The sequence below is a fragment of the Populus alba genome, chromosome 10 (genome assembly GCF_005239225.2).
Source record: "Populus alba chromosome 10, ASM523922v2, whole genome shotgun sequence".
Classification (NCBI taxonomy): Eukaryota; Viridiplantae; Streptophyta; class Magnoliopsida; order Malpighiales; family Salicaceae; genus Populus; species Populus alba.
Window position 1 is genome coordinate 4,955,479 of NC_133293.1, and position 24,346 is coordinate 4,979,824.

Sequence of the window (24,346 nt, forward strand, 5' to 3'; positions counted from 1 at the left end):
TCTTTTCTTTTGATTAATTTCTTAATAGACATGTAAGGCTAAGTTTTTTTTCTTAGTTGCAAAGACACATAAACCTTCGAATTTAAGAACTATGAGATCTATTTTACCTTTTCTTTTATGTTTATTTGATAAGTATGAGTATGTTTGTTTTAATATGCTTATTTCCTATGATTGTTTAGTTTGTTTGTTAGAGTGGACTCTAAGTTATTATTCTAATTAATCTATTGCTAAGTTTGTTATCAAAGCCGTAGTTATGATATATAAACTTGTGAAGCAACTGAGTTTAATAATTATGGCAGATCTATGTTATTAATCTTATAAAAAATATTCAATCAAATCAAACATATATTATAGACAGTCATGTTATTTAGTTCTTAAGGCTGCAATTAAATTAAATTATTAGTGCGAGTATGGTGGTTGTTTAATGATTAAGGTTAGTTATACTGTGTATCGATTAACTAACTAATGTTGAGAAAAGATAAATATTCAAAAAATATATTAATGTTTCATTTCAATGATCAGTTCTGATTTCCGTAGGTGGATGTTTTCTTGAGACCAAGGTTTGTTCTCTTGATAAATTTCAAATTTCTTTAAGTTAGCTTGATTTTTCCATCATGTTTACCATAACATAGCCTAAATAACTTCAACTCACCCCCCTTAATTTTATATCATCTAGCATAAAAACCTGACTAAACCTTCCATATGGGTGTTGCTATCCAATTTTGACCCATGTTTTTATAATTTTTTTTTATAAAATAAAAAATAGCAAAAAACAATGAAAACCTAAAAAAAAATATATTTTTTTATATATTTACATCGTTTTTAGCGATTTCAACATCGTCTCAAAAGAATTTAAATTTCAAAGGTATTTTGAACGTGTTCAACTTTTAACACGTTATTTTTACAATCATTAATTTTTCTCGTTGAGTCGACATTGATATTGCTTGTTTTATAAAAAAAAAATAGAAAAAAATAGAAAAATAAAAATTGGCAAAAAAAATAAAGAAATTAAATGACTAATGTGTTTTGGGGACTAAGTCATTTTGCCTATAAATACCAGTCTTTACAACACAAAAAAGGAGAGGAGAAAAATTAAAAGGGGACAATTTTGCATAATTGAGGGGAACAACAAAAAACCCTAAACCACAAAAAACCCTAAAAACCATAACCCTTACTCTCCCTTCCTTGGGCCAAAACCAGAGAAAACCAAAGGAACGACGCCCTCTTTTCCTCTCATCTTCAACCTTCAGTCGTTCCTCCCTCTTCCCAAACGCCTCTCTGCCTCCATGACTAGCTACTGCGTCACTCAACCTTTGGCTTAACCCCCCATAAACCGGTCCCCAACTTTAACCCTCCAAACCCAAGCTCTTCCTCACACAGGCTCGGATACAAGCCTCCCTTCCCATGTCTCAATCGACCAAGAGCATCTTCCATTCCTAGTTGTTCCCTCTTTTGGTCATCAACAGAATAGCCCCACCACAACTCAACCTCCCTACAAACTGACCTCCACTCAGTTCCTTTTCTTTTCCACTCATAGTGGCCATGGACAGCTTGCGGATGAACCACTGAATCGCTCTCTCATCCTGCAACAACAGGCAGTCCTTTGAGTCGATTCCCCCCGAGTCCCATCATCGCGTGTTGAGACACGCCACCAGCCATGACAGCTTCTTCTCCGATATTCAACCATCTAGACGACAACAAGCAACGACAACGTTGAACCGAGAAGAAGAAAGGATTAATGGAGGGAGATAGTGACAGATCTAAAAGAAAAAAGGGAAAAACAAAAGTGAAATCTACTACTTGTGTTTGTAAGGATTACTGCCGGTACAAGCAGGAAGAGAAGTAGGAGACGATCTTGATCCACTAGTTTGCTAGTCTTCACCAGTGACAGCACGTGGATCCACACACCGCCAATAGCGATGGTGCGTGAGGTCCATGCACCACCACTATTCTGGCAAATCCTAGAAGGCTTCCTTGTAGTTCCTTTATTTTTAAGGGTTGTGTTCTGTAATTTTGGAATTGTTAAGGTCTTGTTTAGGTCATTTTAATTTTTGTTATTTTTTAACATGTAAAAATGATGTGTGAGTTGAGCACAGTAAAAAGTGATATGTGTGTTTGTATCTTTTTTATGTATGTTATTGAATTATAAAATAAAAAAACAAAAGAATTTAATGTTTTTATTTGCATATGATCAAGTATCTTAGGGATAAATAAAATCATGTTGTCTTTCTTGTGAAAATATAAGAACATGTTTCTATATATTTTTTAGGATTTAATAATTGATTTATTAAAGCCTTACGAATTTGACTAGTATGTTTAAATTTTTAGATCACATCAAAACCACGAAGTAGCTTACATCAGGTAGGGTACGCTAAGGGTGCTAATACCTTTCCTAACCACAACTAGTCCCTTACCTGTGAATCTCTAATAGGACCAATACTCTCGGGTTTCTTAGCAACCCTGAATAAAATACTATGTGGTGACTCCTACGAACCAATCAATCAAGCAAAAGAATGAAAATCACCATCAGACGCTGCACATGGATGTGTGATAGAATGACGACTCCACTGGGGAAGGTACTATTTTCTAACAATATTGGGCTAAGTTTTGTGTGTTTGATGTGTTTTAAGTTTTTTTTGTTTTGTTTTTTTATTTTATTTTTACCCATGCATTGTATAGAATTGTTTCAAACATCACATGTTTTAATTTTTGAAAGCACACATGAGCTTCAGGTTAGGTGGGGGACTAGTAGCTTACTTTACGACTTTTATTCATGGTTTAAGTTTGTGTAAACCCCAACTCTTCGTTGAGTGCTTAGACTGGTAATGGTTGATACACGTGCCATCTCAATGCCTATTGAGCCTCCATAGTACTTTAAAAGAGGGTGATCACTAGGACAACGAGAGATCCTTTTTTAGCGACCAAGCAGTAAACCTACCCTTTGTCTCACTTAAAAAGATTAGAACCTGCCTTTAAGATGTATGCTCTGTATACATTGTTTTGCATTTGAGCAAACCCTTCTTGAAGCATCTTGAATTTAGGACTTATGGGGGATGTAATGGTCATCACTCAAGAAATTTTTATTGTAGAGTTTGAGTAAGAATAAAAATTCTTGTTTCATCATACAAAAGTTACAACCATGTGTCACCCCTCGAAGGGTGAGTTCATCATATAAATTACAAGTTCATACATTTATCATGCATGTAACAGGATGAAAAATAGGTTCACCCACATAACCTTTGCTACACTTGATTGGAAAAGATGAGGGAAAATGAAGAAAGAGGTCAGACAAAGGTTTATTGTCAAAAAGAAAATTGGAGCATAGAAGGTGAAGTAGTTAAACTCACATCTACTTGAACAAACGCTGAGCTTTAAGAAAAAAGAAAGGGAATGCTTGCACAGCCTTCCGTGGGAACACCATTAGTCTACAGGACACAAGAAAAAATGATTGGTTTTTATTGTTAGCATTCCACTAATAGTTGCCACAGCATCGATGCTCTACCTTTCCTTCATTTCAATCGTGAATAGTAACAACAACACCTTCAGTCATCAATTAAAGATGATCTCCTTTCTAGTTTAGTTGCATTGTTAATTGTTTATCACCTCCACATCTATTAATGGCACCCAATATCTGCTAGCCTTCTGTGCATGATGCATTGGCCTTCTTTGAAGTCACCCCCACTGTGAGCTTAATTCCAGTTCAGCAGCATATGATGTTCGTTTGGAAAAAAAAAGAAAAAAAAATTATTAGACACTAAACAAAACTTCTTCGTGGCATAGTTCTCTATAGAGATTTGTTTATGGATCTATTAGTGGGGAATGCAAGAGAGGATGTAGTAGTTTCATATGCTACAAAACCTTCTATCATCAACAGGAACACCAAAATACTGTAGTATGTTGAAGAGATAGATCTGGTTTGAAAAACATGAGCAGACATCAAACTTTAACGTAGAAAAACTCTCTCTACATAAATCTATTTATGGCTTTGCCAATGGGGAATCCAAGAAAGGATGCAATAGTTTAGATCTTTTACAATTTTCTCCTACCAATGTCAACATTAGAACGTAAAAGTAAGGAGAAGAGACAAACCTGGATTGAAAAGCACCAAGAAGACTGAAACTTTAACATAGTAAAACTCCCTCTACATGTATCTGTTTGCTGCACTGTCAGTGAGGAATTGAAGAGGAGACAAAGGAGTTTTAGATTCATTAGGTTCTCTTTTAGTTGAGACAATGTATGATTGCATACAATGATAGTGGCATTGCTGCATGTCTTCGGGCACTTCCAAGATTACCTACTAGTTGGAAAGTTTCCAACAATCCTCAAACAACCACAACATTGGAAAACTAACATGATGTTGTGAAGATCACCGAAAGCATTGAACAAGTAATGGATAGGGGAAAGATTGAAGGTTCTACCATGAATTCCAGAACAAAGAAGAGAGATGAATTAGGAGATGACTCTAAAGGTGGGAAACTTTAGTTATGTGGTCTAGCTAGGTCTTGCTATGCTTATACTGCTCAAATGTCTTTGCCAATATTGACATCCCTCTACTACATGAGTTTGTCTATCAGTATCTGTCAGGCCCTAGACTTAGTGTTGTGACTTCGCCAAATACCATGCAACCACTATTTCCTAGGTGGTATAATCTAGAAAAGAGATAGGAAAATCATGGTGAGATTTGTACCATTTAGTTGAACAATTACAATAATTTCAAGAATCAAGTTGAGTTTGTGAAAGATGATGTCATTAGCCATATTGTCACTAGAACATCCTCAAAGTGACAAGTGATCGAAATTGCTTGGCAAAACACAGATATTGCTAGAAAAGCTGATCCAAGAATGGTGCTAAATTATCAATCATTTTGTTATAGATTTTGTTATTCTGCATTTTTTTTAGGACCACATCTCATCCTTTAACGAAATATGTCTTTTTCTTTGTCTTATTGTTGTTCTGAAGTCAAGAGATGTTTAACATTTCATTTTGGAAAAAAAAAAATTTCATCAAACACGCAAAATTAAGGCTAGTCAATCCTAAAATATTAAAAGTGTTTTGATTACAGAAATGACTCAATGTTTGTTAAAATGGTATGAGGTGACCAAATAATTTTGAACTCATATATGAAATTGAACCACATATCATATAGCTAAGTTTTAATAGTATGCATAATGACATGTAGTGGATTCGGTAGTTATGGACTTGTGAATCATGATTCTTAGAAGTCCAAATCATTACACTAGATGATGTCAAAATTTTTCGGTTATAACTGATTTTGCTTGAAATGAGAAAAGGCCATCTTTGTTCATCCCTTCACTTTCTAAAGATTATATCCCTTGTAGTCTCATTTTTTAGCTAGATGAACTATTATTTTCATAAAAACCCTTACTAGGATCACATCCCATACTTGGGGTAATTAGAGATACATTATTGGGAAGGATGAAGACACTGATAGAATCAATGGTAAAAGGGAATGTTAAGAATGAAAGTCCAATGTGTGAGAGAGGACTAACAGAAAAAAAAAAACAATAAATTAAGGGCATATGAGAAAACTTTAAGGAAGGTTATGAGAGAAAAAAAAGTGAAAATTGCCTACACATAAAGGCAAGTCAAAGTGGAATGGAAGGAGAATGCCTATCAATTCTAAGATGGGCAAATGAGGTTTTAATTGAAGAAAGACACAACAAATGCAAAAAAAAAAAAAAAATCAAGCTTCATATCTTTTGGTGTGTCTAAGATAAAGCTAGTGTCTTAAAAAAAATAGATTGGTTATTCATCAAAGAAAAGGATTTGATTTGCATTATGACCTATGTTAAGAGAATTTTGATCTTTGAGATTAACAAGGATATAAATGTCACTTTCTCTACAATGACAACAAGAGAAAGAGAGTTGATGAATAGTTGATGTTGATCCTAGGTCTTTGAAACCCTCAAATACATTTTGAGCTTGTGAATTTTCCTTTTTTTCATAGCCATAAATCATAGCTTGCATTACATGCTTTGAAAAGCCCTTTTTGATCAAGTAAGCAATCTGAATCATAAATGGCACTCTCAAAACTTGAAGAGCTTTTCCATAAGAGTCACGACTTCATGAATCAAGCTACTGATTACTATACATGATAATAAAATTGGTGCTAAGAAAAAGAAACAATCTTTCTTGATAAAGCCTTGAGTTTTGACTCGAGTACCTTGTTTTTCATGAAATTCACAAAAGGTCACCTTATAGATAGACCATCAAATGACATACTCAAGATCAAAGATTAAAACTGACAAAAAGAACCATGGAAAAAGCCATTTTAATCTCACAACGGGTCAATTTCTGTTTTCAAAATACAAGATAATCAAAGAACTACATTGAATGGCGTGTTGGGTCTTTAACCAAAGAGGTTTGATTTTCAAAATCTTTTCCAGAACGGACATCTCTTTGATTTCATTTCAATAATTAGACATGAATAGATATGATCTTTGAAATATGAGATTTGTTCTAAAGCAAGAAATACTGTTAAACAAAAACATTGATTGAGTTTGCAAAATCCCTAATAGAAATGACATTAGCATTTCTTGACACTCCTTGAAAAGTTGACCACCTAGGGACAATACAGTGGACCCTGATAAGGAAAAAAACAATATTCAAATTAGTTGGGGGCAAGGAAAGATGATCAAATGATGAATCAATGAACTGAGGATAATGTGGTTAAAAAAAGAAAGATAATCAGTGAATGAACATATTCAGATCAACTAAGGGCAAAAATAGTCCATGATCTAGTGAATTTGAGCAGTAATTGATGAGCAGCGCTGCACTTGAAGGATATTTTCATATATTCATCTTGATTTATCATCTCTAACATGGCTATGACTTTTGAACGATCATGTAGTTGTATTTGAATGAATGTTGGAAGGATGCATCGCATCCACCAAGACTAATGGTGGGACCATCTATTTTGAAGCTCAATTGCGCACTTCATCGCATGAATATGTGTGATGAACATCATTGATGATGCCAATGTATTTCTTTTCACGATTTGATTTGACAAGCTGAGAGGAATCCATGAAGAAGAACTTTGAGCTTATAACAATAAGCCTTTAATTGCAAAGTATAGGATGCATGTTTGGATGACGTGGTAGTTCCATGAAGGTGGATGATCGCATATACTTAAAGGGTATGTTTCAACGGAAGGCAAGTTCAAGACTGATTGACAATTTTGATGGGTGTTGGCACAATGCACACATTCAATCAAAGAACAATTCTCAGAAGAATCTAAGAGATAAAATCCATCATGATGAATCAAACAACACTACACTTAGAGGCAGACTCAAGCTTGATAAACAACAAGAACAATAATCATCGCGAACAGCCCAGGATGGGCATTGCATTTACAGCTGATTTGATGGCTATCACATAAAGGAGCCAATGTATCGAAAGAACATAGAAGGCTTTGGAATGCAAACCAAGGCACCCTATGATGATGGAGCATCAAAGAGGGGGGAACCTATATTTCAAATCAGGTAAGTATGCATGCATTTCATCTAATCTCAGAGCTTGCACATTTGTGATTTGTTACAAGAAAATCCTTTATGAAATCCAGCAAGATTGTGAAAAAAGAAAAGAAAAGAAAAAAAGAATCATTGAGTTAAACCCTACCGCTAGGTGAATCTCAAAGAAATGAGAAGATAAATCCTATCATCAAGAAGAGTCTTCAGGTTAACCCTGCAATAAAGAAACACCAAGTTTTTCGGCCTTATCTTGTCAAGACTTCTCTAGCCAAGTCTTTTTGCCAGGTAAGCCACCTTTCATCTTTCATTTGGGTAGGTTGCCTATTATAATGAGACCACCTTTCATCTTTCATTTAGGTAGGTCACCCATAACAATGAGACCATTTCATATTTTTCCCATCTTCCATTTAGGTAGGCCACCCATCATAATGAGACCATCATTTTCCATCAAGGTAGGTCACCCATGATAATGAGACCATTATCTTCCTTCTGGATAGGTCACCCATTACAATGAGACCACACACACATCTTTGTATCGGTTTTGGTTAAAGGAGATCACTAGATGGGATCTCAGGTTAACCTAACCACACATATAGTTTAGCTTTGGTTCAAAGGAATCACCAGATGGATTTCAGGTTGATCGAGCTATATACCGACTTTTGGTTATGGTTAAAGGAGATCGTCAGATGGGATCTCAGGTTAACCCAAACACGAACATAGTTTAGTTTTAGTTAAAGGAAATCGCGAGATGGGATTTCAGGTTGACTAAGCTACACACTGATTTTAATTTTGGTTGAAGGAGATCGCTAGATGAAATCTTAGGTTAACCTAAAAAGAAAAGGAAAAGAGAGAGATAGAGAGAGAAAGAAAAGAAAAAGAAGAAGAAAAGACAAAGACAAAGTTCTGAGATGAGTGGATTACTCAGCAAGCTAGGAAGACCTTAAGTTTTATTTATAAAGCTTATTATGCAAAACATTGAGGATCTTTTGCTTTGTAATAAAGAGGGGTCATTTGTTGCTACCCAATTTTGACCTATTTTTTTTTATAATTTTTTTAATAAAACAAATAATAGCAAAAAATAAAGAAAAACAAAAAAAAATTATATTTTTGATATATTTGTACCATTTTTTGTGTTTTCAACATTGTCTCAAAAGAATTTAAATTTTCAAATGTATTTGGAATACGTTTAACTTTTAACGCGTTATTTTTACAATCATTAATTTTTCTCGTTGAGTCAACGTTGATATTACTTGTTTTTTTTTTTAAAAAAAAATAGAAAAATCAAAATTTGCAAAAAATAAAGAAATTAAAGGACCAATGTGTTTTGGGGACCAAGCCACTTTGCTTATAAATACCAGTCTTCAAAACACAAAAAAGAAGGGAAGAAAATTTACAAGGGGGCAATTTTACACAATTGAGGGGAACCACAAAAAACCCTAAACCATAAAAAACCCTGAAAACCATAACCCTTACTCTCCCTTCCTCGAGCCAAAACCAAAGAAAACCAAAGGAGCAGCGCCCCCCTCCTTTCCTCTCATCTTTAACCTTCAGTCGTTCCTCCCTTTTTCCCAGATGCCTCTCTGCCTCCATGACTAGCTACCGCGTCACTCAGCCTTTGGCTTAACCCTTTATAAACTAGTCTTTGGCTGTAACCCTTTAAACCCTAGCTCTTCCCCACACAGGCCCGATACAAGCCTCTCCCTTCCCCTGTCTTAATCGACCGAGAGCATCCTTCTTTCCTAGTTATTCCCTCTCCTAGTCATCAACATAATAGCCCCACCATAACTCAGCCTCCCTACAGACCAACCTTCACTTAGTTCCCTTTCTTTTCCACTCACAGTGGCCTTGGATAGCCTGCGGATGAACCATTGAACTGTTCTTTCATCCAGCAGTAGTGGTCAATCCCTTGAGTCAATCCCCTTTGAGTCCTATCATTGCATGAGTAGACATACCACCAGCCATGGCAACTTCTTCTCCGATCTTCAACCATCCAGATGGCAACAAGTAACGAGGGCGTTGAACCCAAAAGAAGAAAGGATTAACAGAGATCTAAAAGAAAAAAAAGGGGGAAAACAGAAGTGAAATCTACTACCTGTGTTTGTTGGGTTGCCTTGCAAGTGACTGGGAAATCCACTGCTTGTATGAGCGGGAAGAGAAGAAGGAGACGATCTTGATCCACCAGTTTGCTGGTCTTCGCCAGCAACAACACGTGGATCCACGTGCCACCACTATTTTGGCAGATCCCAAAAGGCTTCCTTACAGTTCTTGTATTTTTTGGGGAGTATGTTTTGTAATTTTTTAATTTATGTTTTTTGTAACATGTAAAAATAATGTGTGAGTTGAGCATAGTAAAAAGTGATGTGTGTGTTTGTATTTTTTTTTTTTATGTATGTTATTGAATTACAAAATAAAAAAACAAAAGAATTTAATGTTTTAATTTGCATATGATCAAGTATCTTAGGGACAAATAAAATCATGTTGTATTTGTCGTGAAAATGTAAGAACATGTTTCTACATATTTTTTTAGGATTTAATAACTGATTTATTAAAGCCTTAAGAATTTGACTAATATGTTTAAATTTTTTAAATCACATCAAAACCATGAAGCAACTTACCTCAAGTAGGGTGCGCTAGGGGTGCTAATACTTTTCCTAGCCACAACCAGTCCCTTACCCGTAAATCTCTGACAGGACCAATACACCCCGGTTTCCTAGTTGCCCTAAATCAAATACTAGGTGGCGACTCCTAGAAAGCAATCAATCAAGCAAAAGAATGAAAATCGCATTGGACGCCACACGCAGGGACGTGAACCAGTGGGATCGACCTCTTACTTACTCTATACTATCTTGTTTATTTAAGCTAAGATAATTAATTTGTGTGACCGTGAAATCACAACACGTGCTTATTTGAAGTTATTATCGACTAACACTTTTATACAGTGTCGTTGGAAATGATTGTTGGTGGGAAAAAGGGCTCTTAAGATTTAAATAAATCGCTAATGAAGTGACTACTTCAACTTTAGCTACTAAAATGGAGAGTTTAGAATCTAAAATTTTAGTAGAGGATTCAATCAATAATGATTTGATTCCTCACAGTGTAGAACTAATTTTAGCCATATAATTTTTTGATTAGGTTAAAGAATACATGAATGATTTTGTAATGATAATGACATATCAATTATACATAGTTGTGATTCAAGGATGAATCATCTTGAAGAAAGAGGGAATGATATGATCCAGACAATAAAAAAAACAACCAGATTCAGTTTTCAAACATACTATTATATGTTAGGTTAAAGCTCCTAATGTTTTACGGTATAATATTCCCAATTATCCACTTTTATATAAACATATGTAACTCTCAATCTGACTATTGGATTAGATTAAAAATATATTTTTAAAAATATATTGCAAAAAATTAGGTTAAAGTTTTAAACAATTAGAGTCTAATAAAGCAACACAACTTAGACCTGAAGCTATTATACGAGTTTTGTTATTTGGTTCCTTTTGATTTATGGACTTCTTATTTGTCATGGATTCTTATCTTAGTGTATGGTTTTAACCCTTGTGTTTCTATTGAGCTAATGTTTATTCCAATTGATGAGAGGACTTATATATGGATGGGGTTAAAAAGGCATAAATAACGAAAAAAAATCCAAGAACAAGTTCGATATCATATTAAGGAAAAGACAATAAAAGTATGCCAAACATGCTAATAAAGAGCAAAAAATAGGCTCATCTTAGTAAATGTATTACAAGGTTGACCTTCCTGGTGAGTACAATGTTTCAACTACTTTGAATGTAAAAGACTTGTCACCTTACTTAGAAGATGTTGATGATTCTGATTTGAGGATAAATCACTTTCAACTTGAGGGTAATGATATGTATCATTATTCTATCATGGAAAAAGCTAATATTAATGTGTATGAGTATTTAGATGGTCTAATTACAAGAGTTAAAGCAAAATAACTATAAAGTGCCTTAATAGTTAAATTAGCGTGATTGAAACTTCAATGAGTTTTGAGGCTTGTAAAACTGAATGGAAATGGTTAGAATAAGTTTTTTTTTTTTTTTTCAAATAATGCTTGGATCATGATTGGGGAGTTTTGGAGAGTTTGAGTTTGTTGTCAGCCTATGGGCTAATTTGAGCCTGAATTTTCATCACTTTTGTTGCACGTATGCGGCGTCGCGGTGATCGTCCACCCTCAAGGAAAAAATGTGTAATGGTTTATCTAGCACAAATGTTATGAGACAAGGAATTCTTGTCTCCTATCAGTAAAATATGATTCAAGAAAAGTTATCTTCTATAAGAAGATCCTTATCTTATCAGGTAAAAAGTTAATTGTTCTATATTATCAAAAAAGAAAATTTCTTTTTAATATCGAGACTATGTTTCACATATAAATTCATAATTCCTGTTACTAAAACAAAACAAAATAAATTTTTTATTGTTTTTGAAATTTTGACCAATGTTCTATTGACTTTAATAAACTGGTTATTAAAGCCAAAATGCATGCTAAAACATTGTTTTTTGGTGTATGAAAAACACAATATGATTTTTTAGCTTTGAGACACTTGACCGTATGCACAAAAATATATTTTTTTTCTTTTTTTTTCAATTCTTTTGTATTTTTGAAAGTTTTGACGAAAACCAGGCATTTTAATACCGGATTTTGTATTTTTAACGACATAAAATATAGACTGATATTAAGCAATAAAGGCATAAATCAAAAGGTGGGAAAATCACAAATATTAAAAATATTTTTCTTTTATTTTTTTAAATGGGTCGAATCACGCCCAAATGCATGGGCTGGGCCAAACATGGCCCAACTACGTGAGCTGGGCTTAGCCTAGCTCGTGTGAACAGTGCACTCCACTGTTCACATGCTACATGAATAGTGGAGGCCTGGCAGGGACGAAACAAGAGAGAAAGAAGGGAAGAAAGGATGACCTGCGGTGGTTGTTGTCGTTGGCGGAGCTACTGAAGGCGACAGGAAGCGGCGTTGTGGTTGTGCGGTGGCCGGCGATGCTGTTTTTCTTCTCCCTCTCTCTCCTCTGTTTTTTCGTTCTCTTCTCTGCTTCTCTCTTCTTCTTCTTTTTTCGGCCTTCCCCCTCTCTTTTCTGTTCTCTTCTTTGCCTTCTCTCTTCTAATCTCGCCTTTTCCTCTATTTTCTTTTTTTTTACTCCCCTCTTTTTTGTTTTTTTTTTTTAGTATGTTTTTCTTCTTCCCTTTCTCTCTTCTTTCTTTTTTTTTTTCCTATTCTTTTCGGTCCTTTCGCCTCTCTGCTCCCTTGTGCTCTTTTTTTCTCCTCCCCTGTTTTTATAAGTAAAAACAGGGGGGGATGTGGCTGGGGCGGCCACTATGCGGCCACCCCTCCACCGCCCGTCCAACACGTGGAAAGCTTTTGGGCAAGGGGGTGTCCTTGGTCGGCATCTTTTTTTATGCTTTGTAAAGGAAGAAAGTCAGTGAAAACAGGGGGAAGAAAAATCTTCTTCTTCCCCTGCCTCGCGTGTCTAGGGGAAGAAAGGTTACAGTGCCGTTCAAAACGACACCGTTTTGGGCTCTTTTGTTTTTTTTTTTTTTTTTTGTAAACAATGCATGAAATAACACCGTTTTAGATAAAACACGCCATTTCATTTAAAAGAAAAAGGCGGCAAAATGTATTAAATTTCACATTGGTCCTCAATTTTTAATTTGTTCAATCAAGTCTTAAATTGCAATTTTGATTAAAAAAACAATGCAATTACATCCTTGCCAACAATCCAATAGCGGCCCTGAAGTTGGCCGCCTTATTCACTTTGATCCTTGGTCTTGAATTAGTGCAATGTAACCCTCAATTAAGCAATAAACTTCTAATTTCTTCAATTTGGCCCTTGATTCAGTTTTAATTGCAGCCCCACCCCTTTATTTATGTGTGTTTTTCATTTTAGTCCTTGGTTTTGGATTTCTTTAATTAAGTCCCTAATTGGTCATCAAACTTCAATATTTATGCAATTCAGCCCCTAATTTGACCAAATTAACTCTAAAAAAATATAATTTGATCCCAAAACTTTAATTTATTCCAATTAAAGCCCAAATTAACTCCAAAATCAATTTTTCTTGCAATAAAAAACTCCATGAATTCAATTAAACCTTCAAGAAAATTTAATTGAGTAAATAAACATCTGATTTTGGACTTTTCTTCCTCAAATTGAATTTTCTTTGTCAACAGGGCTCTCATTAGTTAATAAAATACCGTCAAATTTTAATCTTTGTATTTTTGATCATTTACTAAGCGTTCTATCATCCTTTTTTCACTGTTATATTTTTTTATAATAGTTTTTTTTTATGTTTTTTTTTGTATTTTATTATTTTTTGAGTAGGGACCAAAAAATAGGTTATAATAGTTCCCCCCTCTTTACAATGCTTACGGAGAAAAGATTTTGCGTAGTAAGTGTTGTAAAGACAAAAAAAATTGGTCTTCTGAAATTGGTCGTCTCAAAATTTGGTTGACCTAAAACTTCAACCGAACCCATATTCTTATGTATGGTTGGGCTAAATTGAGATTCCTTTTGTCAATCCCCTTTAACCAGAACCTAAAATATTGTGCACGATTAGGATAGACTAAGATTCCTTTCACCAATCCCTTCTAACCAGAACCAAAATCCTGCGTGGTTAGGATACACTGAGATTTCTTTTGCCAATCCCCTCTAACCAGAACCAAAATCCTCTGTGGTTAGGATAGACTGAGATTCCTTTCACCAATCCTCTCTAAACAGAACCAAAATCCTACGTGGTTAGGATACACTAAGATTCCTTTCGCCAATCCCCTCTAACCAGAACCAAAATCCTGTGTATGTGGTTAGGATAGACTAAGATTCCTTTCGCCTTTCGCTAATCCCCTCTAACCAGAACCAAAATTCTATATGGTTAGGATAGACTAAGATTTCTTTTGCCAATCCTCTCTAACCAGAATCAAAATCCTATGTGTTCAAACCCTTTCTTTTTTGAAAAAAGATGATCTATTTTCACGAGCAACCTGCCCACACACTCACACTTACCTTGGTCTATTTTCATGGGCGACCTGCCCATACTTGCTCAAAGTGGTCTATTTTTAGGGGTGACCAGCCTACACAATCACGCTGACCCTAGTCTATTTTCATGGGTGACCTACCCAAACATTCTCAAAGTGGTCTATTTTCAGAAGCAACTAGCCCACACACTCATGCTGACACTGATCTATGTTCATGGGTAACCTGCCCAAACATAAAAGGAAAGAGTGGTCTCATTGTAAAAGGTGACCTATCTAGGTGAAGGAATGATCACATTGTAATAGGTGACCTACCCAGATGGAAAAAGGAAGAGTGGTCTTGTTATAATGGGTGACCTAAATAGGTGGAGGAATGATTTCATTGTAATGGTTGACCTACCCAAATAAAAACATAAAGAAGTGGTCTAATTGTAATGGGTGACATACCTAAAAATGGAAAAAAAAAAAGAGTGGACGTGTTGTAATGGTAACTTACCCAGGCGAAGGAATGGTCTTATTGTAATGGGTGACCTACCCAAATAAAAACATGGAAAATTGATCGAATTGTAATAGGTGACCTACCCGAAAATGGAAAAAAAAAAGAAAAACCAGTCGTGTTGTAATGGGTGACCTACCGAAGTGAAGGAATGGTCTTATTGTAATGGGTTACCTACCCAGATAAAAACATGAAGAAGTGGTCGAATTGTAATGGGTAACTTACCTAGATGGAAAAAGAAAGAGTGGTTGTGTTGTAATGGATGACCTACCCAAGTGAAGGAATGGTCTTATTGTAATGGGTGATCTCCCCATATAAAAACATGGAGAAGTGGTTGAATTGTAATGGGTGACCTACCCAAAAATGAAAAAACTGAAGAGTGGTCGTGTTGTAATGGGTGACCTACCTAAGTGAAGGAATGGTCTTATTATAATAAGTGACCTACCCAAATAAAAGCATGGAGAAGTGGTCGAATTGTAATGGGTGACCTACCCAGATGCAAAACAGAAGAGTGGTTGTGTCATAATGGGTCACCTATCCAAGTGAAGGAATGGTCTTATTGTAATGGGTGACCTACCCAGATAAAAACATGGAGAAGTGGTCGAATTGTAATGGGTGACCTACCCAGATGCAAAAAGGAAGAGTGGTCGTGTTGTAATGGGTGACCTACCCAAGTGAAGGAATGGTCTCATTATAATGGGTGACCTACCCAGATAAAAACATGGAGAAGTGGTCGAATTGTAATGGGTGACCTACCCAGATGCAAAAAGGAAGAGTGGTCGTGTTGTAATGGGTGACCTACCCAAGTGAAGGAATGGTCTCATTGTAATGGGTGACCTACCCAGATAAAAACATGGAGAATTGTAATGGGTGACCTACCCAAAAATGAAAAAAAAAAAGAGTGATCGTGTTGTAATGGCTGACCTACCCAAAAATGAAAAAAAAAAAAAGAGTGATCGTGTTGTAATGGCTGACCTACCCAAGTAAAGGAATTGTACCCAGATAAAAACATGGAGAAGTGGTCGAATTGTAATGGGTGACCTACCCAGATGAAAAACGGAAGAGTGGTTGTGTCATAATGGGTGACCTACCCAAGTGAAGGAATGGTCTTATTGTAATGGGTGACCTACCCAGATAAAAACATGGAGAAGTGGTCGAATTGTAATGGGTGACCTACCGAGATGGAAAAATGAAGAGTGGTTGTGTTGTAATGGGTGACCTACCCAACTAAAGGAATGGTCTGATTATAATGGGTGACCTACCCAGATAAAAATATGGAGAAGTGGTCGAATTGTAATGGGTGACCTACCCATATGGAAAAAGAAAGAGTGGTCGTGTTGTAATGGATGACCTACCGAAATGAAGGAATGGTCTTATTGTAATGGGTGACCTACCCAGATAAAAACATGGAGAAGTGGTTGAATTGTAATGGGTGACCTACCTAGATGGAAAAGGGGAGTGGTCGTGATGTAATGGGTGACCTACCCAAGTGAAGGAATGGTCTTATTGTAATAGGTGACCTACCTAGATAAAAACATAGAGAAGTGGTCGAATTGTAATGGGTGACCTACCTAAATGGAAAAAGGAAAAGTGGTCATATTGTAATGGGTGACCTACCCAAGTGAAGGAATTGTCTTATTATAATGGGTGACCTACCCAGATAAAAACATGGAGAAGTGGTCGAATTGTAATGGGTGACCTACCTAGATAGAAAATGAAGAGTGGTCGTGTTGTAATGGGTGACCTACCCAAGTGAAGGAATGGTCTTATTATAATAAGTGACCTACCCAAATAAAAGCATGGAGAAGTGGTCGAATTATAATGGGTGACCTACCTAAATGGAAAAAGAAAGAGTGGTCGTGTTGTAATGGGTGACCTACCCAAGTGAAGGAATGATCTTATTATAATAAGTGACCTACCTAAATAAAAGCATGGAGAAGTGGTCGAATTGTAATGGGTGACCTACCCAGATGCAAAACAGAAGAGTGGTTGTGTCATAATGGGTGACCTACCCAAGTGAAGGAATGGTCTTATTGTAATGGGTGACCTACTCAGATAAAAACATGGAGAAGTGGTCAAATTGTAATGGGTGACCTACCCAAATGGAAAAAGAAAGAGTGGTCGTGTTGTAATGGGTGACCTACCAAAGTGAAGGAATGCTCTTATTATAATAAGTGACCTACCCAAATAAAAGCATGGAGAAGTGGTCGAATTGTAATGGGTGACCTACCCAGATGCAAAACAGAAGAGTGGTTGTGTCATAATGGGTGACCTATCTAAGTGAAGGAATGGTCTTATTGTAATGGGTGACCTACCCAGATAAAAACATGGAGAAGTGGTCGAATTGTAATGGGTGACCTACCCAGATGCAAAAAGGAAGAGTGGTCGTGTTGTAATGGGTGACCTACCCAAGTGAAGGAATGGTCTCATTATAATGGGTGACCTACCCAGATAAAAACATGGAGAAGTGGTTGAATTGTAATGGGTGACCTACCTAGATACAAAAAGGAAGAGTGGTCGTGTTGTAATGGGTGACCTACCCAAGTGAAGGAATGGTCTCATTGTAATGGGTGACCTACCCAGATAAAAACATGGAGAATTGTAATGGGTGACCTACCCAAAAATGAAAAAAAAAAAAGATTGATCGTGTTGTAATGGCTGACCTACCCAAGTAAAGGAATTGTACCCAGATAAAAACATGGAGAAGTGGTCGAATTGTAATGGGTGACCTACCCAGATGAAAAACGAAAGAGTGGTTGTGTCATAATGGGTGACCTACCCAAGTGAAGGAATGGTCTTATTGTAATGGGTGACCTACCCAGATAAAAACATGGAGAAGTGGTCGAATTGTAATGGGTGACCTACCGAGATGGAAAAATGAAGAGTGGTTGTGTTGTAATGGGTGACCTACCCAAGTGAAGGAATGGTCTGATTATAGTGGGTGACCTACCCAGATAAAAATATGGAGAAGTGGTCGAATTGTAATGGGTGACCTACCCATATGGAAAAAGAAAGAGTTGTCGTGTTGTAATGGGAGACCTACCCAAGTGAAGGAATGCTCTTATTATAATAAGTGACCTACCCAAATAAAAGCATGGAGAAGTGGTCGAATTGTAATGGGTGACCTACCCAGATGCAAAACAGAAGAGTGGTTGTGTCATAATGGGTGACCTACCCAAGTGAAGGAATGGTCTTATTGTAATGGGTGACCTACCCAGATAAAAACATGGAGAAGTGGTCGAATTGTAATGGGTGACCTACCGAGATGGAAAAATAAAGAGTGGTTGTGTTGTAATGGGTGACCTACCCAAGTGAAGGAATGGTCTGATTATAGTGGGTGACCTACCTAGATAAAAATATGGAGAAGTGGTCGAATTGTAATGGGTGACCTACCCATATGGAAAAAGAAAGAGTGGTCGTGTTGTAATGGGTGACCTACCCATGTGAAGGAATGATCTTATTATAATAAGTGACCTACCCAAATAAAAGCATGGAGAAGTGGTCGAATTGTAATGGGTGACCTACCCAGATGCAAAACAGAAGAGTGGTTGTGTCATAATGGGTGACCTAGCCAAGTGAAGGAATGGTGTTATTGTAATAGGTGACCTACCCAGATAAAAACATGGAGAAGTGGTCGAATTGTAATAGGTGACCTACCCAGATGCAAAAAGGAAGAGTGGTCGTGTTGTAATGGGTGACCTACCCAAGTGAAGGAATGGTCTTATTATAATGGGTGACCTACCTAGATAAAAACATGGAGAAGTGGTCGAATTGTAATGGGTGACCTACCCAGATGCAAAAAGAAAGAGTGGTCGTGTTGTAATGGGTGACCTACCCAAGTGAAGGACTGGTCTCATTGTAATGGGTGACCTACCCAGATAAAAACATGGAGAATTGTAATGGGTGACCTACCCAAAAATGAAAAAAAAAAAAAGAGTGATCGTGTTGTAATGGCTGACCTACCCAAGTAAAGGAATTGTACCCAGATAAAAACATGGAGAAGTGGTCGAATTGTAATGGGTGACCTACCCAGATGAAAAACGGAAGAGTGGTTGTGTCATAATGGGTGACCTACCCAAGTGAAGGAATGGTCTTATTGTAATGGGTGACCTACCCAGATAAAAACATGGAGAAGTGGTCGAATTGTAATGGGTGACCTACCGAGATGGAAAAATGAAGAGTGATTGTGTTGTAATCGGTGACCTACCCAAGTGAAGGAATGGTCTGATTATAGTGGGTGACCTACCCAGATAAAAATATGGAGAAGTGGTCGAATTGTAATGGGTGACCTACCCATATGGAAAAAGAAAGAGTGGTCGTGTTGTAATGGATGACCTACCGAAGTGAAGGAATGGTCTTATTGTAATGGGTGACCTACCCAGATAAAAACATGGAGAAGTGGTTGAATTGTAATGGGTGACCTACCTAGATTGAAAAGGGGAGTGGTCGTGATGTAATGGGTGACCTACCCAAGTGAAGGAATGGTCTTATTGTAATAGGTGACCTACCTAGATAAAAACATGGAGAAGTGGTCGAATTGTAATGGGTGACCTACCTAGATGGAAAAAGGAAAAGTGGTCATATTGTAATGGGTGACCTACCCAAGTGAAGGAATTGTCTTATTGTAATAGGTGACCTACCCAGATAAAAACATGGAGAAGTGGTCGAATTGTAATGGGTGACCTACCTAGATGGAAAATGAAGAGTGGTCGTGTTGTAATGGGTGACCTACCCAAGTGAAGGAATGGTCTTATTGTAATGGGTGACCTACCCAGATAAAAACATGCAGAAGTGGTGAATTGTAATGGGTGTCCTACCTAGATGGAAAAAGAAAGAGTGGTCGTGTTGTAATGGGTGACCTACCTAAGTGAAGGAATGGTCTTATTATAATAAGTGACCTACCCAAATAAAAGCATGGAGAAGTGGTCGAATTGTAATGGGTGACCTACCTAGATGCAAAACAGAAGAGTGGTTGTGTCATAATGGGTGACCTACCCAAGTGAAGGAATGGTCTTATTTTAATGGGTGACCTACCCAGATAAAAACATGGAGAAGTAGTCGAATTGTAATGGGTGACCTACCCAAATGGAAAAAGAAAGAGTGGTTGTGTTGTAATGGGTGACCTACCCAAGTGAAGGAATGATCTTATTATAATAAGTGACCTACCCAAATAAAAGCATGGAGAAGTGGTCGAATTATAATGGGTGACCTACCCAGATGCAAAACAGAAGAGTGGTTGTGTCATAATGGGTGACCTACCCAAGTGAAGGAATGGTCTTATTGTAATATGTGACCTACCCAAATAAAAGCATGGAGAAGTGGTCGAATTGTAATGGGTGACCTACCCAGATGCAAAACAAACATGGAGAAGTGGTCGAATTGTAATGGGTGACCTACCCAAATGGAAAAAGAAAGAGTGGTTGTGTTGTAATGGGTGACCTACCCAAGTGAAGGAATTGTCTTATTGTAATAAGTGATCTACCCAAATAAAAGCATGGAGAAGTGGTCGAATTGTAATGGGTGACCTACCCAGATGCAAAACAGAAGAGTGGTTGTGTCATAATGGGTGACCTATCCAAGTGAAGGAATGGTCTTATTGTAATGGGTGACCTACCCAAATGGAAAAAGAAAGAGTGGTCGTGTTGTAATGGGTGACCTACCCAAGTGAAGGAATGATCTTATTATAATAAGTGACCTACCCAAATAAAAGCATGGAGAAGTGGTCGAATTATAATGGGTGACCTACCCAGATGCAAAACAGAAGAGTGGTTGTGTCATAATGGGTGACCTACCCAAGTGAAGGAATGGTCTTATTGTAATGGGTGACCTACCCAGATAAAAACATGGAGAAGTGGTCGAATTGTAATGGGTGACCTACCCAAATGGAAAAAGAAAGAGTGGTCGTGTTGTAATGGGTGACCTACCCAAGTGAAGGAATGATCTCATTGTAAAGGGTGACCTACCCAGATAAAAACATGGAGAATTGGTTGAATTGTAATGGGTGACCTACCCAGATTGGAAAAGGAAGACTGGTCATGTTGTAATAGGTGACCTACCAAAGTGAAGGAATGGTCTCATTCTAATGGGTGACCTACTCAAATAAAAACATAGAGAATTGGTCGAATTGTAATGGGTGACCTACCCAAAAATTGGATGGCGAGGGCTGAAAGGCGCACTTGAAAGGAGGTAGGGTTAGAAAATGCACTACCCAAGAGGTGAGGTCTTAAAGGCACACTCAAAAGGAGGTAAGGGCACCAAGGCGCACTTAAAAGGAGGTGAGGGCTCAGAGGTGTACTCAAAATGAGGTAGGGTTAGAAAATGCACTACCAAAGAGATGAGAGCTTAAGGGCGCACTCAAAATGAGGTGAGGGCTCAAAGGCGAACTTAAAAGGATATAAGGTTAGAAAACACACTACCAAAGGGATGAGGGCTCAAAGACGCATTTAAAATATAGGTGAGGGCTTAAAGACGCACTCAAAATGAGGTAGAGTTACAAAACGCACTACCCGAGAAGTGAGGATGAAACATTGATCTGTCAATGTTGAAAGCAAATACATTATAATTGATATGCATGTATACTTACTTGAGAAATATAGGGCCTCATTTCTTCATGATGTCTTTCTTTTCTCAAAAATGGAATGTTGATAGTAAACTTTGATGGGCTTTTCACTCTTGCTTACTCAAGTCACATCTTGTGATCTTGACCTCTAGGAAGGGTTTGATGCCATCATACATCTTTGTCCTTCATCCTTTATCTCAAGGGTTGCCAGTTTTGTTCGATATTTTCCTTAGAAAAGGAATCATGGAGCCAGCCCTACCATGTGTTTTTGACTGCCCCCCAGCTTGATCATGCCCCCCAAGTGTTCAATTTTGATTTACTTTGGGGTGAGGATATGTGAGAGTAAGTTTGGGTTTTTTGTATAATGAAATGTTTTCATGCAAAATTTTTGGAACTTCCAAGTTATTCCAACCACAAAACTCATTTTGACATTGGTTCAAAATAAACTTATTCTAAAATTTCAAGCGATTCCTATGGACAATTTTCGTGAAGTGATGAAAGCTTTTTGCTTTTAGTTTAAAGATGAAGTGACATCTAGTTGTTCATAAAAGGTTCAAATTTCAATTTGAGGGTTGTTGGGAACCGAATCAGTTCAAAGCATTTATTTTATTTGCATGAATAAAGATTTGACCCACACGTGAAAGCATTGCCTACAAATCCAGATTGCTTGCCTTTGATCAGAAAGGGCTTGATTAGGTACACAATGTAGGCTTTGGCTATTGGTTACGAAAAAAAGGATATGTTGCAGGCTCAAAAGGTGTTTAAGGGATTTCAAGACTAAGGATCACTTGTGCTTGTTTCCTGACCTTTTGTCTTTTGGATTTGTTTTTCCAAAGCAGTCTTTATGCCCCCCAGTGTTGGGTTTGGGCTTTTCTCTTTGTTTTCTTCATTTTTGTTTGGTTAAGCATAATCACCTCAATTATTTCTATGAAAAGCTCAAATCTTTTAGATCCTTTAGATCTTTTTTTAACCAATCATAACATTTATCTTCACTGCTTCATTTGGATGATAATGAAAAACTAAAAATTACATGATCAATTCCAACACCCATCTTCATTGCTTTGTCTGGATGATAAAAAAAACCTCTCTTATTTGCCTCCTAGTTTGGGGTGTGATCCTAGTCAAAGTTATTTCCAAAAAAACATTACAAGGCTCAAAATGGGGCTGTAAAGAATATATTTCAGCCTTGTAAAAGGATTTATCAAAGATGGCCTTTTCTCATCTCAAACTCAATGCATCGAGGATTGTTAGGTCTTGCTTTCATGTGTGTATGCAAAGTGATTTATTCAATCAAATAAAACTCAACTATTGAGTCACCTCATAGTGTTGTTTGTCTTTGTTTTATCTTTTTTCTTTCAAGTTTTCTAGGTATATGTTTACCTATCTAAGGAACCACTTGAATTTCTAGAATGCATTTGTTTTAGACAAATATCAACACGATTTTTGTTTTTGTACTCACTTTGGAGGTCCCAAAAAATATCCTTGAAAACATATGAGATTATGTATGGTTTTGGAAGAAAGGAACATCGAAGGATTCTTCATATTGTAGTTTTGTGAGCAAAAGTTGTGCTCAAAATATTCTTTACATGTAATAACAACAAAGAAGAGTATGATATGAACACAAGAAAGCACATGATCTTATTTTATAAGAAAAGCTTATTGACAGAGAAAGTTTTGTTCAAAAGCTTTAAACAAAATGCAATAAGAAGGTAGGTTTCATTCCTCTATTTTGGTGAATATGTTCTTAGGCTAGCCTTCTCCCTGAAAGTTCTTTACAGATGGATTCAAAGATGATGCAGTACTACTACGGTCAAACTTTGTGTCCAAAATTTAGCTATCATTTCCACACCCATGCTGGACCATTGATGTTTTCTAGTTCCCCAAACATTTCATCCTAATATGCTTCAAGTACGATTAGGTAGTGGGTTCGTGTCCATATTAGGGGCGTCTTCCAATTCTATCCACTCGGCCTTGATTAATTGAAGAAGCTTTCTCTTGAAGGCGTTGCAGGTATGGATGTTATGCCCAGCAACACCAGCATGGTATTCACAATTGAGGTCTAGCTTGTACCAATTAGAATAAGGTGGTTGTACAGGTGTTAGAGGTTCTGGAGCTATCTGACTGATGCTCAATAGCTTTTGATACATCTCATTCAGGGGTAGTGCTAGTGGAGGTAGTTGTTCTTGAACCTTTTGGTGATTTTCAATTTGGCTTTTGGCTTGAAAGTTTTGAGATTCAAGTTTTTTGATATTGGCAATTTGTGATGGAGTGTGGTAGTTTTGGGATGAGTTTTTCCTACCCCTGTAGCCATCTTCAACATGGTGGACCTCTTTTCTTTCGAAGCCTCTTTTCTTGATAGGTGCAAAAAATCTACCACTCTTGACACCTGCTCTATGCGTTCACACACTACCATAACATTAGTGAATTGCTGGGTCGAATTACCCATCACATGTTCATAATAGGGTGCATTGAGTGTGTTGGCAAATAAAGAGGCCATCTCTTTGTCTAGAAGTGGGGGATGTACTTGAGCAGTTGATTCCCGCCATCTTTGAGCATATTACCTTATGCTTTCTTTGTCCCTTTTCTCTAGATTGGACAAGTTGGTTCTGTCGAGAGTGATGTCCATGTTGTACTTGTACTACTTGACAAAAGCATCCACCAGATCTTTCCAGCTTCGGATTTTTGTGTTGTCCAATCTCATATACCACCTTAAAGTTACCCCACTTAAGATGTCTTGAAAAAAATGCATTAATAGTTTTTCATCATGTACTACCTCTGCCATTTTATTGCAG